The following is a 19,303-nucleotide window of genomic DNA, read 5'->3' on the forward strand; positions in this document are numbered from 1 at the left end:
GCATGTGTGTGTGCATGTGTGTGTGTGTGCATGTGTGTGTGCGCGCATGTGTGTGTGTGTGCATGTGTGTGTGTGTGTATGAATGTGTCTGAGAAACAGAGAAAGAGAGAAAAGAGAGAAAGAGAGAGAACATGTACTAATGAGGATATGCCAGTGAACACTGGATACGTTTATTATACAGGCATTTGTGACCCCACTACAACAAAGCATAGTATAGTGCAGTGATGTAAGTCAAAACTTAAGTGTCAGACAGAATAGTCTAATCAAGAAAGAAAAAGCAGCATTTATTAAGACACATTTAACTATGTCTATAATGACTTCCTCCAACAATCCATTATCAGCTCCTTTGTGCAGATGACTAAAACGGGGCTCAGAGAAATTAGATAATCTGCCCAAGGTTATACAACTAATAAAATCCCCTTGACCCTTCACCTCATGCTCTTCTGCTTTCCAGCACTACCAGAAGTCCTCCCTATCCACTGACAGCTTTGAATTTCTTTAAGGGTATCAGCTTGGGAATGAGAAGGGAGTAGACATTGACACTAGCTTCCCTGCAAATCTTTCCCCTAACCAGGGGTCCACCAGTCTTCACCTCTCAGAGTTGATAGATCCAAGGCTGGCGACATTGGCTCAGCCCAACCAGTTGGAAGGGGCAAGCAAAAGGCCAGCTCATACTTTCTCTTGAGCCAGCCTCTGCAGCCTAATCCTCTTCCGTCCTTCTAATGCTGGGATCAAGGCCCTCCCTTTTCCCCCGCCAGCCTTGCTGCTGAGGAAAGCAGCACAGCTGGAAAAATAGATAGGTCTTTCTAACCCTCTCATGCATGTGCCGTGGGGCCAGGTAGCTCTATAAATATGGTAATGGCTTCTCAAGCATGCCCAGACTGGAAATGAGAGGTTGGAGAGAAGCTGTTCCCACCGATAACCGCTGTGGCAGCTTTGCTGGAGGAGACAGTACATATGAGCTTCAGGTCAAATTAACTCTCCCCCCTACAACCTTGAGTAGATCCTCTCTCCTCCTCCCCCTTCCTACCCTATTAATCGCCTGACCCACCTGTTCCCTGATTACATTGATGAAATCCACAGAGGGAAGGAGGCAAGCAGCAGCTCATGTTTCGTCTATTACCAGGAGGCCCAGACTTGTGATTAAAAAAAAATACACCAGCAACAACACAGCTACATTGATGTGTACAATAGGGAACCAGCTTGACAGTTCCCTGCCGCGGCCCCACTGAGAAAAACGACAGCTACAATAAAAAGCCAAACGCCTGCTCAGCCTAAACAACCACATGCTCAAAGATGCTCTGTCTATAGCCAGCCTCTCCCCAGCTTTCCCTTCTGCTAAGAGTGGACAGTGACACCACCACCCCCCCCCTCACACACACACCAAATGCCCTGGAAATACTGTCTATGGGAAATGGTGACTGGGGTTCTAGAGTGACTTCAGACAAAGCTCCTAACATTGCTCTAAAACTCAGTCCCTTCCTTTTCTGTCAGATGAAAATGATAATGCCTTACTTCAGGTGGTTAGATAAGGATTTTGAAGTCTTACCAATGCTTCTCCTTCTTCTACCTGCCCCAAGCTCCCTCCCCTGCCCACCCCCGTTCTATTTCTTCCCAGTGTGACCATTCCCTCTCACAAGAAGTAACAGGACCATGTGGCTTGCATTGCTTTGGCAAAGGGATAGTAGTACTGCAGAAGAAAAGAAAAGGTTTTTGAATGTCCTAAGTCTAGGGTCCAGATGGTACTCAGGGGGACTAAAATCTGGGTGACTTAGATTTTCTTTGTTCCATGAACCCCTCTGGCTTTGCAGTGATGCCTATGGATACCTTCTCAGAATAATGTTTTTACATGCGTAAACCATCTTAAAATAATTTTAAGGGTTAAAATCATGACTCTTATACAAATATAAAGTGAACATGTTTCAAAGATTTTATTTAACTTGTTAATGAATGAAGAAACTCAGTTAGGTGTTACAAACCGGTTCAAAGGGGAATTCAAAGGGCAGAAACGTAGGCATTCAGTGATGCTGAAATGAACGCATTAATACATGCAAAATTTGCTTGTAAGTGGGAAAGTTCATAAGTGGAGAGGTTGGGGAAATCAATTGTACCTCTAACAAGCAAATTTCACCTCTATGGAAAAGAATTATTTGCATTGCTCTCAGTTTTTCTCAAGTTCAGAGTTATAAAATAGCTCAAAGGCAATGAAAGATGAACACCACTATAGAGTTAGACAATCAACGGAGGCACTAGAGGTTGTCCAGCATCTGATAGGAAACTAATATTCATTTTGTTGCCATTTCAAAGTTCTGTGCTTTTCTTACAATTTTTTCCTGACAAAATAAATACAGAGAAGAAACTAATTATTCTGCAATACGCTCATTATAATGATGTAAAATTCTGTGATATAGTAATATATCTACTTATTTACTAACATATAAAAACAGTATCACAATAAATACTATAATTTTAGTGGAATAATGTAAATCAACTGTATCTCAGAATATTGGCAATGACTATAATTGGATATGAAAATATGTGCCATTTCTCTGTGTGACAAAGCCACAGGTATTCCCAAAACCAACATGCTGTGTTGCCTACATTTATAATGGAAGGAAGGAAATAACACATTTCCATTCAAAATTAGTAAAGATAAAGGGGAATTTTTTTTCATTTAAGTTCTTGGATATTCAGAATCTCTAAGACTTCATATTAGGAACCTCTAAGTTAGAAAGATTTCCCTCTAACTCCTAATGATGAAATTAACAATGATAACCCAAGTGGAAGAAAGAGGAAAGATGAAAATTGAAACAAATTAAATGACTTGGATATTACTGAAGAAGCTGTGCTTGGCTCTGTCTTCTCGGAGGTAACCAAGGAATTAGAGGAACCCATCATAGGCATAGGGACTCTGAAAACAGAGGGAAAACATCTAAGCTTCTACGCAAAATCCTAGAAGCTTACAAGACCCCAGAGCCTAGGGAAATGGCACCAAGACAGTCTAACAGAGTTGCCCAAAAATCATGACAGTGCTTCTGGGTGGTGACACAGGTATGAAGTGAGAAGATGATCAACCCAAAGAGACCTGTGGTCAAAAAGATGGGGGGATTCAGCAGGGATGTGATAAACTCTTGTCCTGTAGTAGAGTGGTGGATTGAAGTAGAATTTACATCCACTTATAAGAGGGAAAAAAATCCTATTCCTTGCACACTCAGGTTTGTGAACTAAATACTGCCTACTGCTTATTCCTCTTGAAAATATCTTCTAAATCTAACTCTTCCTATCCCACCTGGCCACATCATTGATTCAAACGCCTTACACTGGGTTTCAAGGCCCTTCACAACATAGTCCCATATTTTTATCTGTCTCCTCTTTCCCCACATGTCCCAGCACCCCCAGCTGCTAACTGCTTTACAAGTAACTCTGTTCTCTGTCAGGTCTATGGTTTGAACTGCACTGTATTCTTGGCATTGAATGCCGCCCCAACTATTATCAACCCTTAAAACTCTTCCCTGAGGAAGGCTTCATTTTCCTTTGCATACACCATTTGCTTTCACCCAAAATACTCTCTATTCCCTAAATGCCCCTCCTCATCTACTAAATTTCTATTTATTCTTCAGGACCATACCCCTTCAGCACAAATGCCTCTTTATGTTATGAAAATATCTGTCATTTCTCTGTGTGACAAAGCCACAGGTATTCCCCAAACCAATTGATTTGTTGCTTATATTTATAATGGAAGGAAGAAAATAATAAATTTCCATTCACAATTAGTAAAGATAAAGGATGTCAGGATTCTGTACAGTGCTTAGTAAAGTAAACCAGTCGAGACTGCAGCTCCTCCATCATCAAGACAAAGCTCAGGTCAAGATGATGTAAAGACCTCCAGAGCATCTTCTCTCAAGGTGTTTATCTCCCTCTGGGTCCTACAATAAACATTATCCAATAGATAAAAAGGATAGGGCCAAAGAAGAGGGGAAGGAGATGAAATAATCTTATTAGGTCCTATCATGCATTAAGTACCAACTTGCTCAGGTCTCAGTGCTATTAGTGAGCAGTGCCAGAATTCAACCTTGGGCTATGATTTTAAAGCCCCATGTTGTTGATGATGATGTGACAATGACCCCTCCTTTATAGCACTTACCTAATATACCTACCTACCTATTCATCTCTTATTTAGCATCAAGAGCAGAGACAGTGTCTTTTGTATAGTTAGTGTCTAATAACATTTCTAAACAGTCACAGAACTTTTAACAGCAAAATTCACCAATCACCTATGAATCCCTACTGGGTGGTCCAGTTTTGACTTGGCATCTCAAATAGCTCAGAATGATCCCTGCCCTCCTGAAATGTATATTATAATGAGGATAGAGACACCAATCAAATGAAGACAAAAATAAACATGTAATTACAGATTGTGATATGTTTTGTTAAGTAATAGAACAGACAAAAAAAATGGGATGGCCCAATTTCTATGTGGAGAGATGTGTCTAGGCCTGGCCTCTTTGAGAAAGTTACATTTTGGTTGAGGCATAAGGAGGAGCAGGAGCCACTGACCGAAAGACAAGTCCAGCAATAGCATTTTAGATGGAGTGGACAGGCTATGCAAAGTCCCTGAGCTAAGAAGGCATTTGCAGATAGAGAAAAGAAAAGACCTGTACATCTGCAGTAGGGTAAGAGAGTGATGAGGCTGAGGGGGTAGGCAATATCCAGATAATGTGAGCTCTGCATTCATTCATTTATTCCAGATATATTTATAAAATGCCTACTGGGCATCTCCACTCTTACAGAGCTATAATGGCTATCTAAACAGGCATAACTCCTGCCTCATAATCTTGCAGTCTAGAGGAGAGGCAGACATTACACTAATAATAACACAGGTTAATATATAAGTAGATGTGATGAGTCTATGGGGAGAGAGGAGGCCACAAAAAGTGTGTGGGTTAGATTGTACCCCCAAAAAAGATATGTTAAAGTCCTAACCTCCCAGTTCTTGTGAATGTGACCTTATTTGGGCAGATGCAATCACGTTAAGATGAGTTTATTAGGTGAATTCATATCTGATATGACTGGTATCCTTGTGGGAAGAGGAGAAGAGACACGGGAACACAGACATACAAGAGGAGAACTTCATGTGAAAACAGAGGCAGAGATTAAATCAATGAGGCTACAAGCTGAGGATTGCTGCAGATCATCAGTGAATTACCAGAATCTAGGAAGAGGCAAGGGAGGATTCCTCTACAGGTGTCAAAAGGAACACGGCCCTACCAATACCTTCATTTTAGACTTTGAGTCTCCAGAACTATGAGAGAATAAATTTTTGTTCTTTTAAGTCTCTCTATTGGTGGTAGCTCTAGCAAACTAATCTCAAAGACTTCCTGGAAGAAGTGACATTTGAATAAATTCTGTATTTCCAACCAAAAACACTAGGGACTTATTTGGCCAAGAGATGTTGGGTTGTCTTGACCAGAGGGCTTTTTTTCTGTATTTCTGATTTTTTAATATTTCTAAATCTGCAAATTTCATGAAAACATCCTGACATCCAGCTTCTACAAAATGATGAAAAGAACCATACATAACCATGAGCTTAAGTGGAGACTACCCCTTCAGAAAGAGCATGTGTTCTCAGGTTGCCCCACTTTCCTGTACTCTCATACCTGGCCCACTTTATAGAACTCTCGTACCTGGCCTCTGCACTCCTTACATTGCCTGCCTGACACCTGTGGCATAATAAATGCATGAATAGGGTCTAAAGTTTTAGCCAGAAAAGAGTTCAGACAAGAAGTTTCTGCAAATCTCTCCAGTAGCCCTAGTGACTAGCACTGCATTGTCACCTGTCCTCCAGATCCCTGGCCACTTTCCTGTGTCAGGAACAGAGTGGGAATGAAGCCTATCCCACTATCTGTAATTAAATCACCACTATTCAGACAGTCCCTTGGTCTGCAACTTATTACCACACCCTGGATCTCTTACCCTTACTGCTGAATTCCAATGTGATGGATCTCAAGTCCCCTATGTGCTCCACATTTGCTATTTAAGTGGAAACGTTTACATTTTAATTGCCTAATATGTTCCTATCATATTCCATCCAGTAGGATGTCAGGACTCTGCACAGTGCTTAGTAAAGTAAACCAGTCTAGACTGCAGCTCCTCCATCATCAAGATGAAGCTCAGGTCAAACCCAATGTATCCAAGAAAACTTCCAGGACAATATAATGTGAATATTCCTATTAACTAAGGAACCCAAATCAGAAAAGCCTGGATATGAATTTTAGTTTTACTGCTTCTTAGCTGTTTGACCATGGGAAAATTACTTGACCTCTCTGAGTTTTATTTTTTATTTTTTCAATATTTTATTTTTTATTAACAAATAATTTTACATATTCATGTTGTACATATTTTGATATGCACAATGTATAGTGATCAGATAAAGGTAATTAGATCAGATAAAGGTAATGTCCATCATCTCAAACATTTGGTACATAAAAATGGTCTGTTGCACAGGGTATAATGATTAAGTGAGATAATCATATAGCCATTTCTTAATACAATAATTGGTAGGCATGTAACATGCACACTTTAAAGCTGACTGTTGCTGTTACTATAATCTTTTTTTTTTTTTTGAAGACAGTCTCACTCTGTCACCTAGGCTGGAGTGCAGTGTCAGTGCAACCTCCACTTCACAGGTTCAAGCGATTCTCCTGCCTCATCCTCCCGAGTAGCTGGGACTACAGGCACACACCACTGCATCCAGCTAATTTCTGTATTTTTTTTCTTTAGAGACAGGATTTCCCCATGTTGGCCAGGCTGATCTCAAACTCCTGACCCTGTAATCCGCCCACCTCAGGTGTGACCCACTGCACCCAGACTATAATCTTTATTATTATCAGTTTCATTGCCGTTTTTATTGTTACTATTATTATTATTGTTAGTAATATTCCACTATAGCACTTCATGTGGAATCTAAAAATTTAATGGCATAAAATGTGGGATCATATTATTGAAATATTTAAGAAAAAATTAGAATAAAGCTGTTATGGAAGGAGGTGAAATTGCCTATTATGTTACATCTGAATTAGTGTCATCCCGATATGTGCTGTTTACAGAGTTCTTCTGCAGTGCATTTATGCTATGGAGAAACTAGACTTGTTTGGCACCAGTTAGAGTCACAAAGAAGATCAAATAGCACAGAAGAGTTCTCCATGGCCAGAGTGTGTTTGGAGAAGCCAAGAGCTGTGCAGAGCTATGATCAATAACTTGAATCAAAGATTATAAGGAAACAACAAGCCAAATGGAGTCTACAAGACAACATGATAGGCAGTCTGCATTTGGGATGCCACTGTAAGCTGATGGAGATACAGAGAGATAGCATATCTGAATAATAACAAAGTTGGCGATACCCTCCCCCTGGGAGTTTGGGCAACCTATCTTCTCATTTAGTTGGAAAGAAAACAAAGTAGTTTTGTTTTTACGTTCTTTTACAGTCAAAATTTTCAAACAAGGATTGCACTTTATCCATGCAAAAGATGAGGTCATGTAACCACAGTGAAGAGTCTTAGACATGAACAGACCAAAATGACACAAGGCAGAGTCATCTGTTTTACTTCACTACGAACTATGTAATCTTCCTAAGGAACAATTTGTTTCATGTCACTCCTCTGATCAATAAGCTTCAAGGGCCCCCTGTTACTGAAAGAGCAATGTCTAAATTTCTAGGATGCCTGCATGCTGCCCACATATGGGGAAGACAAGTGTTTAACGAAACGCTGCAGTGGCTAAGAGAACCTAAATTTTGTATTTTCTCTGTCAGTGAAAACACCACCATCCAATCAGTCACTCTAGTCAACAACATGGGAATATTCTTGATCTATCTCTTTCCTTTTTCTTATACATACATTTCATTAAATGATTAATTTTCACAATCAATCAGTAAGTTAGCTCTTATCAGTGTAACTGCTAAAAGCTCTTGAATTGTCCAGTTTGTCCATTCCCACAACTTCTATCACCATTCAGGCCTGAATTATTGCAATATCCCAAATTGGAATACCCCATTTTTTCCCCAAATTCATCCTTCATATGCATTTTCATGAGTGAGGGAAAAAACCTCTGATATATGTGTATTAGGGAGAGAGAGAGAGGAGGGGCAGAAGAGGTAATGGCCACGAGGAAGGTTTGGCTAGAGAAAAGACAACTAGTAATTACAGCTAACCTTTTATTGACTGATTATTACATATCAAGTGTTATGCTAATTGCTTTCTGTTCATTCTCTCATTTAGTTCTCCAAAAGTTCCAAGAGGTACACAGTGAAGGCTTAAAGGGTGTGGTGAGTTAGATATGGTTACAAATTCCTTGCTGTTCCTCCCATTGAGACCTTGAATCTAATTCCAATCCTGGAATCTGGGCGATCTTAATGACTTGTTCAGTGAGAAGAATGCAGCATAAGGGATATAACTTTTGATGAAATTTGAAGGTAAGTCATAAGAAGTCTTTCCTGGAACAGTTTCTATTTTAAAACCTTGAAAAACTGCATAAAAATCCCACAACTCTGAAGGTGTCATTTTGTAAGAAGCCCAGACCATGGGGTCTGGAGGCCCTGAAGCATAAGCTGCCATATGAAGATACATACAGGTTAAGGAGCACTGAGACACCAGGCATGTGCATGAACAAGTCCTCTTGGAAGCTACTCCTCCACCCCAGGCACTCCAGTTGATGCCATGTGGATTCAGGATGAACTGCCCAGTGACTCCTGAGTACTTTATCCACAAAATTGTGATCAAAATTAAATGGTTATTACAAACTGCTAAATCTGGGGAGTTTCTAATGCCACAACAGATAAACAGAGAGGTTAACTCACTTGATCAAAGTCACATAATAGATGTTAGAATAGAGGTTCAAATCCAGGCAACATGATTTCAGAGTCTACACTCTTAAGCATGGGTCCATACTCTGTCCTTGAGTGGACAATGTTGGTTAATAAGGTTAGGAATGTCAGATGTTTGCAAAGAACATGGTGTATGAGACAGGGTGAGGGTGGGAGGAGGAGAAGAGGGTCAAGCTTCATCGAGGAGTTTCTATGCTAGAAATACTTTATCTGATTTAATTTTTGAAAAAAACTTTGAAAACAGGCAAGATTACCTTCATTTTATTAAAAAAGAAAACTGTCTGGGAACAACTGGCCAAACCCCAACATGAACAAAGTCATAGATTTGGGTTTTAAACTCAAGTCAGGATCCAAAGCCATTGTAACCATTACCCTGGGTGTCCTGCCAATGGAGTGAATTTAGGGAGCAGGTCTCAAGGCTAGATTTCCCAGAAGGATGACATCTGAGTCCACAATGGCAGTCTTCAGCTCCAGGTAGGGCCTGAGCTTGCTAAGGTCGGGAGTGATTTATTCCACTTCTACATCAGAAGACAAAAACTTTTAATTAAAAGAAGGGAGAAAAAACTGCCAGAGACTGAGCAGGGAGTCCACACCATCTGACAGTTTCAATTTTCACTTACAGCTTACTTTCACCGATTGATATCCTTCTTGTGCCTGCTGATGAGAACCATGGGCTTCTATAAATCACCTTCTGGAGTTACAGGCAACTGCCTTTTTAACCCTCACTTTGACAGAAACATTGGCAACAACAATAATAACAATTACTTTTCATTGATCACTACCTGTGTGTCAGAATTTATGAAAAGTGCTTGCATCTATACCTTCATTTAACTCCCACAAAACCCTATGAAGAATGGACTGTTAGTATCCTTAATTAAAAGATGACTGAATTGAGTCTTGGGAAGTTAGCTTGACTTAAAATCACAAGGCAAATATGTGTCAGAGTTGGGATTAGAATCTCTAGTTAACATCTGAACCCAAACTCATTTTTGTAGACTAAACATCCTTGTTGGAACAGACGTACGTTCTGTACGTTTTACTTTCCTATCTTTTTTAAAACTTGTATAGCCCAGTGTGGTGGCCGGTACCTATAATCTCAGCTACTCAGGAGGCTGAGGCAGGAGAATCACTTGAACCTGGGAGGCAGAGGTTGCAATGAGCCAAGATCACGCCACTGCATTCCATCCTGGGTGACAATGGGACTCTGCCTCAAAATGATAATAACAATAATAAATAAAATAAATTTTTAGATACATCATAATACTATAAATTTTGGACATGAGTATTTTCCCCTCTATTTTATAAAAACAACAAAAAAGACATTAGCACAGAATCATGAAGCAAGTCAAGCAACCATAATAACAACTAACATTTATATTATGCTTCTATGAGCTCATGTTTTAACTACTTTAAATATTAGTTAACTTTTACAACATAATATGATAACAATAATACATAATTATGACTCCTGTTTTAGAGATGATGAAATTGACACACAATGGAATTGATGTCCCTGAAATCACACTATTAAAAGGAAGCACAGAAATAAAATTCATTTTTTCTTGCCTCCTAGTCTAGAGTTTTTCCCCACTGTATCTATCACATATTTTCAGATATTTATCCTTTCCTTAAGGAAATGGAAGAATGCAGCCATTTCAGTGGTTGGAATATTAGGCTGAGGCTCTTGAGAATTTGATATCAAAGCTCTGGGACATAGAATAGTTTAATTAACAAGAGAGCCTATCAAGGCAGGGACTAAAGCACTGAATTTAAGGAAATACTCAAGGGTAGCACTTGCACCACTCAGAGCATGAGAGTGAGCATCTCCTTAAATTTTGCCTCCCAGAGTGCCTTACTGCCTTCATTCTACTCCTGGCTTTAGAGCGTATTAGTGTTGGTCTTATTAGAATTGTGGAACGTCTTCTGCGGGGACTGTGATGGGAGATAAAGTTAAATATATTAATTTATCATTTCTTAGCATCTAATACATGCATAACTCTATGGGAGACTCTGAAGAGGAGTCTTTCATTCAGCCATTCAAAACTGATTAATTGAGTACCACTAATTTCCCCAGCACCAAGAGAAACCTAGTCCTTTCTCTTGAAGTGGAAGGTGGAGAAGCTCTTCACAGAATCACACGCAGATCACCATGTGAGTGCCAGAGTAGAGGTGCATATGCAAAGTGTCTGGGGCACAGAGGAGTGCCTACCTACCTCCTGGAGGCTGGAGAGACTTTGGAAAGCACAGACAATTTGAGCTGGGGCCTGCATGTTGTTTGGGTTCTTTGGTTGCAAACAACAGAAATAGGCTCTAGCTAACTCAAAAAGATAACAAACAAAACAAGGAAACAAAAATTATTGAAAGGATGGTTTCTCCGGAAACAGAGGCTGCTCCAGGGACCTAGGGAGAAGGAACACATGAGCAGTCTCTTCAGAACAAAGCCAAAATGAGAACTTAGCTCCAGTTATTCATCCATTGGGTGTCACTCTGCTTTTAAGATTCAGATTTCCAAGAGGGAGTGCCTGAATGATGTCACAGGTCACTAATCTACTCTTTGGCTGAAATAGGGCAGGGTCAGTTTCACAAAGGGAATTTAGGCACTTTGATCCCCAGGATAAAAGGAGATGCTGAGCAGACAAAAAATGACAGCTGTCCACTAGGGAGAAAAAGAAAAGCAACTATAATAGTTTCCTGGGGCTGCTGATACAAAATACCACAAACCAGGTGGCTTAATACAACAGAAATTTATTCTCCCACAGTTCTGACGGCTAGACATCTGAAATCAAGGTGTTAGCAAGGCCATGCCCCCTTCAAAGGCTCTAGGGAAGAATCCTCCCTTGTCTCTTCCTAGCAGCTAATGGCTGCAAGCAATTCTTGGTGTTCCTTGGCTTTTAGCTGCATCACTCTAATTAAGCTCTGCCTCCATCACTGCATGGCTTTCTTCCCTGTGAATGTGTCTCCTCTTTTCTCTCTCCTTATAAGAATGCCAGCCATTGCTGTAGCCTATACTAATCCAGTATGTCCTCATCTTGACTTTATTACATCTTCCAATAGTCTATTTCTGAATAAGACCACATCCACAGACACCGTGGGTTAGGACCTCAACATATCTTTTTAAGGGGCATGGTCAAGCCATAACAGCAACCAAGTAGAGAAATAGGATTATTTGTCCAGAAAGAAAACTTCAGGGGTATTGGAAGATGCAAAATGTTCAGGAAGCATCCAGGTACACTATGTGGTCAGGGACAACTATCACAGGGAGATGAGACAGCTAGAGGCCAGATCATAAAGCATCTTTGGTGCCCAACTAAGGGAATGTAGACCTTATGTTTTAGACAGTAGGGAGCCTACATGTGTCCAAGAATCACCCCTCTGGCTGCATGGTGGAGATGGATAAGAGGGAGTCCAGGAGAAGGAAGACTTCCAGGAGCAGCTCCCATTCCAGGTGGTTATCTCTCCTGATGAACTTTGAGGACCTGTATCTAATCACTCCAGCTCCTCCCATCTACCTCTTTACAACTCCCCACCCTGTCCCCATTAACCTATCCCTCTTCTATCTCCCTAGTTGTAATTTGATTTTCCAGGTTAACCTTCTTTTGTCTGCTCACATTAACCTTAAAAGTAACATGGATCGTTTTTTTTTCTCTAATCTAATCTCTCTGGCCATCTGTTCAGCCTCTTCCTCTCAATGGTTCTACTCATCACATTTTTTTGAAATATACTTGGGAAAATTGGATGGGCAAGGCAAGAAGGACAAAGAGAAAAATTTCTCCCAGAGTACACATCTAATCATCTTTGCCTTTTTTCACCCAGATGGGTATCTGATTGAACTCAAATCAAGATTGAGTCTTCAGTGCCCAAAGATGACAGAGTGTGTAAAGATCAAACATATGCAGCATATTGAAAATAATCAGAGAGAGGCTTCCACCAAACCAGAGAACTAAAGGGGCACTAGTACTTAGAGAAAATGTTCTTCATTTTATAGGTGAGGAAATAGGAGCTTGGAGAGATTTGAAAGGTTGACCCAGGTTTACTCTGTGAGCTCATGGCTGAACTGAACTTGAGGTGCTGGTCATTTGTTTCCTGAGATGCATTCCTCAGCAAAGGCAAAAGAACAGAATTCATAAGAAACAGTCTGTCAGACCACAGCACAATTGGACTAGAACTCAGGATTAAGAAACACACTCAAACCCATACAACCACTTGGAAACTGAACAACTAGCTTTTTCAGCATCAGTGCTCCAGCCACACTGAACCTCTCTCAGTCCCTGGAGCACATTCTGCTCTCTCTCTCCCATGTTTCTCCCAACTATCCGGTACCTGACAGCTCCTCATCCTTCAGATTTCAGGTTGGAGGTGACATCCTCTAAGAAGCCCACCTGAACTCATCATGCAGGAAGAGAGAGGCCTCCCTCCTCTGGGCAGCCCAGGGCTGCTCCTCTCCCAGCCCTTCTAGTAACTCTTACCAGTCCAGGGTTTCAGCTGCCTCAGCCAGAGATACACAGGCACACTAGTACTGCTGTGGCCCTATGAGCAAAACCTAAGACACAATCACCTTTGTCAACCTAAGACACAATCACCTTTCCCTTCCTGGGCCTCAGTTTTTCCATCTCTAAAATGAGTGGCTTGGGTTTGAACATTTTCTGAGGTATTGACAGATACTGGAAAAGAGAAAAAAATTCCAATTTGAGAATGCTGATTGGGCTTCTGTGTCATAAAGGGTCTCACTGCACTTCTGGGTCTCACTGCACTTCTGAAAACTTGGACCATGCTACTACCTCGGAAGCTCTAAGAGGGAGTTTTTATTATTGTCGTCATTATTGGTCTTAGTATTAGTAGTAGCAGCAGTATTTTCCTTTTTCCATCACATCATATGAACTTTCACTTTCTTGTCACTTACTGTGCACCAGACACTATTCTAAGTGTCTTGCAAGCATTGATTCACTTAATGACATTAACAACTTGAATTATGGATATAGTTTTATAGATGAGGATTTTAAGGCATGGAGAGGTTAAGAGAGCTGCCTAAGGCCACACAACTGGGAAGTGGGAGAAACAGAATTCAAATGCAGGCAGGATGAGTTTTAAGATGGTGCTTTTAACCACTCGGTTATTAGAGGCATCTCAAAGGATTAGGGCTCCACAAGCCCATACAGTAGAAAAAGGTTTTCAGAATCCATGAAGTTCCTTGAGATTTCACCCAAAGTTCTCCATCACTGACGTGGGAACTGCTGTATTCGCCTGATCAGCCAGCATCACCCACCCATTGCCACTCCTCCTACCAGCCTCCTACCCCACCTCTAAGACTGGACCCCCTTGGTAGCAAAAAGCTGCCAAAACAAAGCACTAATCAATAGTAGGCTGACCACCACAAAAAGCTCCTCTCTGGAAAGGCCAGTTCAGCCGGATTTTGCCCTATCCACTGGTCTCCCAAGTCCGCTACACCACGGGTTGTTGTCTCCTGCCTGATCACATCACCTGGGTTAGGACACAGAGATGTGATGCCAGGATGGTCTCAGTGAGGGAAAGGAGATGCCTGTTATCTGCCTCGAACATTTTCATGCTCAGCTTGTGAGAGCAGAAGACAGATATCACCATCCCCAGCAGGATGCCGATCATCCCAGGAAATGGCGGCCAACAGCTGAGGCTTCCAGGAGCTCCATCTTTGTGTCTTCCGTCAGTGTCTTCCTCTGAATGTTTGCTCAGCTGCCACTGTGGCGTCACTGACCCTAAGAGAAGGAGCTGAGTAGTTTTATAAACTTCAGGGTTCCAAGCTGCAAGAATCTTGGGGATTATTTTAATCTGTTTCATCATGCATACACAGAGAAACTCAGGCACACCAGGTGGAAAGGGCCTTTTCAGGTTCACACTGTTAACTGGTGGCAGAGTTAGGACAACAATTGGAATTTTCTGCTTTCTAGTTCAGCATTCTTTTTAACAGCACTGTTGTTTATTAGATAGCTAGAGGAGGGAGACATTTCTAGGGGCAATTGTTACAATTGTCTCATATTGTAGATGGGGAACTGAGGTCCAGAAAGAGGAAAAGATTTGCCCCAGATCACAAAATACTGTGGTTATTTGGAGTTCTTTGTGTTTATATCATACTTCCCACCTAAGCCTGTGAGTATCATGAAAACTGAGTCCCTCCTGGATTCAACTCTGTACCTAGGAAATGCCAGGCACGGAGCAAGTGCTCAATAAATAATGGTTAAATGGATGCTAGATCTAAGAACAAATGAATAAACACAAATGGATGAATTAATGAATTAATTTATCTAGCTTAAGGTTTTGGTCGCTCTTGGGAAGAAACTCCTAAGGAAGTAATGCTTGGAGTTATCACTCATGGATACCAGAATTTTAATCAGCCTTGTATGTTTTTCTGAGCATGCAATTTGATGAACAGGGAACAAGCAATCCATATCAGCCAGGAAAGTTGCTGGGTGGGAGGAAAAGCTTAGATCTGGTAGGGTGAGACTGCCAGACAGATAACATGTTTACATTTCTCTCCAGGTTATAAAATTTTCTTCATACCCATTATCTCATTAATCTTCAAGACAGCTCAGTATGGCAGATAAATTGTGCCTGTTTCACAGATGAAGAGACTGAGGGTCATGGATAGAAAAGAACTAGCCCATGGCCCTTCTGATCTTGGGTGCAGAGTCAGGCTTGGAATCCAAGCCCTCCCATTCCCTTCTCTGTCTGGCTATTTTGGAGATTTTGTTGAGAGGGCTAGATGGGGTTCTAAGGGTATCTCCTATACTTTTAAACCAAAAACAACTTGGCTTTTCCAGAAAGGAATCTGAAAACAGCTGGTCTCACTGCACTGGGACCCTGTGGGCTCAGGAAGGATTAAATTCCAGCTCCACAGATCAAGCTCATTTCTCACTCTGTCTCATTAGGAGTGGCCGTCAGCGCCTACAGCAGGGAGCTTGCCCATCATCCACTCACACTTCCTGCTCACAGGTGACAGCCCTACCCGCTGCTCCAGCCCACATCAGATGTCAATTTCTTGGAGAAAAATGGTGAGGCTTTTTCTAAGAAACTAAAATGTGTTCTTTGTTCAATCTGTGTTTATTGAGCACCCTACTATGTGTATCCCTATGTGCTACGTGTTCTAGGGAAAAAGAATGAACAGTCCCACTAATTGTTAAGCATGATACTAGATATTATATATACTTGTCTTATTAATTATTATTATTGTTGTTATTGTTGTTATTAAAGGCTACTTCTTATTGAGCACTTATGCTTTGCTAGAATTTATGAGGCACTTTTTATTTCATCTTCTATAATGATGATGATGATGACAATAATGATAATGCTGATGATTATACAGGGCTGAAAATATCCTCCCAAAGTTAAGGCCCGCTTGGAATCTCAGATGTGCTCTTATTTGGAAATAGGGTCTTTGTAGGTATAATCAAGTTAACATGAAGACATACTGGGTTAAGGTGGTCATGCCTGCCCTCAACGAGCATAACATCTTGGAAGGGTGATAAATTATTTAGAAAGAAAAGTATACTACAAGATAACATCTCAAGTTGCCTTAAAATTAGATGTAGACTGGATTATAGTAATGGTTGCATAATTCTATAAATTTACTAAAAATCATTGAATTGTACAATTCAATGTCAAATCTGTAAAATCATTGACTTTTATGGCATGTAAATTATGCCTCAGTGAAGCTATTAAAAACAATAGAATTGAGAGAATAAAAGGAAAGGGTGACATTTAAGTTGCTAGGAGCCAGCCTATTTTGTCTACAAGGGCCTATAGATATAAGCAAGAAGCCTGTGAGACGGAAATAGTAGGTTCAAAACACACACACGAATGCAAGCTATAAAATAAAAATCAAGCGTTGAATGAAGTATCTCTAAAATGTAACACTATGTTAACTATGTCAACTGTAGTCCATTTTAAGTCTTAAGGAAACATATGTAATGTGAGATGTAAAGGTATTTCACAAGGTTTCCCAAAATAAGATTGTCCAGGGTCTAGAAAACCTTTAAAGTGACCTTAGTTATGAACACTATTCCTGTCCTCCTGTACCATGAACTTGTTGGGCTTAATGCAGAAGTCACCAAACTTTTCTGAAAATATTCAGCTTGTACATATTTTGGGCTTTGTGAGTCATCTCATCTTTGGAGCAGTTACCCAACTCTGCCACTGTAGCCTGAAAACAGCTATCGGCAATGTATCAACAAAAGAGTGTAGTTATGCTATCATAAAAATTTATTTACAAATGGAGCAGCTAGTTAGATTTGGTCTGTGGGCTGCAGTTTGCTGACCTGAACCCAGCTTGGTGGTGGGGCACTGGGCTGGTTTCAGAAAATTGGAGTCCTCGTGGCTCCACAATGGACCCATTCTTCGATTTTAGCCAAGTCACTTCTTTGAACATGGCTTCTTAAACCCAATTCTATCAGGAAGTAGAGAATAAGGTTACTTTCAAAGGGTGCATCTCCTTAGACCTGCAGGAAATGCTGAAACACTAGGTTTCAGGAGGAACAGCTGGGAGCTGCAGCTGCAGGCTGGCCACCTCTCTCTCTCCTCTCTCCTCTCTCTTCTCCTCCCCTCTCCCATCCCCTCTCTTCCCCTCTCCCCTCTCCTCTCTCCTCTATTCTGTCTTTCTCTTTCACCTAGATCCCCCTACCACATAGGCATGGACAACCTTTTTCTCTCTTTTTTGCTCACTCTATCTCCTCCTCCTTCATTCTCCAAGCTTTTTATTTCTTCTAAAAAAAGGGTGTGGGTGAAATACATGTACAGAACATGCAGGCTTATTATATAGGTATATGTGTGCCATGATGGTTTTCTGTACCTATTAAACTATCTTCTAAGTCCTCTCCCTTCACGCCTCACCCCGCAACAAGCCCTGGTGCATGTTGTTCCTCTGTCTGTGTCCATGTGTTCTCAATGTTCAACTCCCACTTATGAGTGAGAACACGAGGTGTTTGGTTTTCTGTTCCTGTGTTAGTTTGTGAGGATAATTGCTTCCAGCTTCATCCATGTCCCTGCAAAGAACATGATCTTATTCCTTTCTGTGGCTGCATAGTATTCCGTGGGGGGTATATGTACCACATTTTCTTTATCCAGTCTATCACTGATGGGGACATTTGGGTTGGTTCCACTTCTTTGCTATTGTAAAGAGTGCAGCAATAAACATACATGTGCATTTGTCTTCATAGTAGAATGATTTATACTCCTTTGGGTATATACTCAGTAGTGGGATTGCTGGGTCAAATGGTATTTCTGGTTCTAGATCCTTGAGAAATCTCCATACTGTCTTCCACAATGGTTGAACTAATTTACATTCCCACCAGCATTGTAAAAGTACTCCTATTTCTCCACAGCCTCACCAGCATCCAGTGTTTACTGACTTTTTAATAATTGCCATTCTGACTGGCATGAGATGGTATCTCATTGTGGTTTTGATTTGCATTTCTCTGATGGTCAGTGATGTTGAGCATTTTTTCATGTTTGCTGGTTGAGTAAATGTCATCCTTTGAGAAGTGTCTGTCCATATCCTTTACTCACTTTTTGATTTTTTTTGTAAATATGTTTAAGTTCCTTGTAAATTCTGTATTAGACCTTCATCAGATGGGTAGATTGCAATAATTTCCCCCCCATTCTTTAGGTTGCCTATTTACACTGATGATAGTTTCTTTTGCTGTGCAGAAGCTCTTTATTTTAATTAGACCCAATTTGCCCATTTTGGCTTTTGTTGGCATTGCTTTGGATGTTTTTGTCATGAAGTCTTTGCCCATGCCTATGTCCTGAATGGTATTGCCTAGGTTTTCTTCTAGGGTTTTAATGGTTTGGGGTTTTACAATTAAGTTTTTAAACTATCTTGAATTAATTTTTGTATAAGGTGTAAGGAAGGGGTCCAGTTTCAATTTTCTGCATGGGGCTAGCCAGTTTTCCCAGCACCGTTTACTGAATAGGAGAGCCTTTATTCATTGCTTGTTTTTGTCAGGTTTGTCAAAATTCAGATGGTTGCAGATGTGTGGTATTATTTCTGAGGTCTCTGTTCTGCTCCATTCGTCTAAATGTTTGTTTTGGTACCAGTACCATGCTGTTTTGGTTACTGCAGCCTTGTAGTATAATTTGAAGTCAGGTAAGGTGATGCCTTTAGCTTTGTTCTTTTTGCTCAGGATTGTTTTGGTTATACAGTGTCTTCTTTGATTCCATATGAAATTTTAAATAGTTTTTTCGAATTTTGTGAAGAATGTCAATGGTAGTTTGACGGGAAGAGCATTGAATATATAAATTACTCTGGGTAGTATCTCCAAACTGTTTCTGTCTTATCCTAAGCATTGACAATGAGGGCTATCCCAGCCACAGTGTTTGTAAGACTTTCTAGCACCTGAAGTGGCTACCAACTTGTTCATTCCCTGTGTTTCCCAAGTCCAAACTCTTAAGGAAGGA

General features: G+C 40.7%; 1 protein-coding gene across 1 annotated transcript in view; it reads right to left on the reverse strand.

Moving 5' to 3' along the window:
• The window catches only part of LOC128928182 (uncharacterized), a 556,644-nt gene that overhangs the window by 40,695 nt on the left and 496,646 nt on the right, over positions 1 to 19,303 (reverse strand). The window lies entirely within an intron of this gene.

Source organism: Callithrix jacchus, chromosome 1 (genome assembly GCF_049354715.1).
Source record: "Callithrix jacchus isolate 240 chromosome 1, calJac240_pri, whole genome shotgun sequence".
Taxonomy (NCBI): domain Eukaryota; kingdom Metazoa; phylum Chordata; class Mammalia; order Primates; family Cebidae; genus Callithrix; species Callithrix jacchus.